This window comes from Octopus bimaculoides, chromosome 23 (assembly GCF_001194135.2).
Source record: "Octopus bimaculoides isolate UCB-OBI-ISO-001 chromosome 23, ASM119413v2, whole genome shotgun sequence".
Taxonomy (NCBI): domain Eukaryota; kingdom Metazoa; phylum Mollusca; class Cephalopoda; order Octopoda; family Octopodidae; genus Octopus; species Octopus bimaculoides.
This window is the reverse complement of record NC_069003.1, coordinates 22205124-22206127: the sequence shown is the minus strand read 5'-3', so window position 1 is coordinate 22206127 and position 1004 is coordinate 22205124.

Here is a 1004-nt window from a genome sequence, read left to right as displayed (position 1 = left end):
TATATATATATATATATATATATGCATAGTCAGTTGAGGTGTGTTCTGTTAAGAACGTATAAGAGTACAAATAGAGCTCATTCACCCTAAGAATTCCCAAATAGCTGGTAGTATTCTTATGGTATGTATCGAAACATTTGTAGTAATTAAAAAGCTGCCTAACCATACTTACTCTTCCTTTTGACTCTTTTTTTACTTTTTATATATACATTATGTATATAAATGAGTTTGGAGGGATATATTATGCAAGCGGACACCGTATTGGCTCTCAGTTAAGTTCCAGTTAATGGCTAACTACTTCAATTAGTATTTAACATCTGTGACTACTGTTTGTTGTTAGTCACTCTGTGAATTTTTCGGATGGGTGATAAATTATCTGGAGTATATGTTGTTATTAATAGTTTTATATCATTTATAATTTTATACAGAATTGGTGGACCTGTGCAGTTGTATGCACACGAATGAAAGAGATGACTCGGAAGACCTCCAATCAGGAGAGAAGATGATTTTAGAAAGATGTTTGGAACAACATGGAGGAGAATGGCAAGAGCACAAGAGGAATGGAGCAAATGCTATGGCCAGCAGAGCTGACCTAGCACCAGACAGCCTGGCCAATCCAGGTGATATAATGACCTACACTCATTTCCACTGCACTGACTACTCATGGTTGCAGATGCAACTTTGCATTATTATCGGTGCTGCTTTTATAAAATTATAAAATAAATTTTGTAAATGAACAAGTCTCCACACACTTTATTATTAATAATCATCATCATCATCATCATCGTTTAACGTCCGCTTTCCATGCTAGCATGGGTTGGACGATTTGACTGAGGACTGGTGAAACCGGATGGCAACACCAGGCTCCAATCTAATTTGGCAGAGTTTCTACAGCTGGATGCCCTTCCTAACGCCAACCACTCAGAGAGTGTAGTGGGTGCTTTTACGTGTCACCCGCACGAAAACGGCCACGCTCGAAATGGTGTCTTTTATGTGCCACCCGC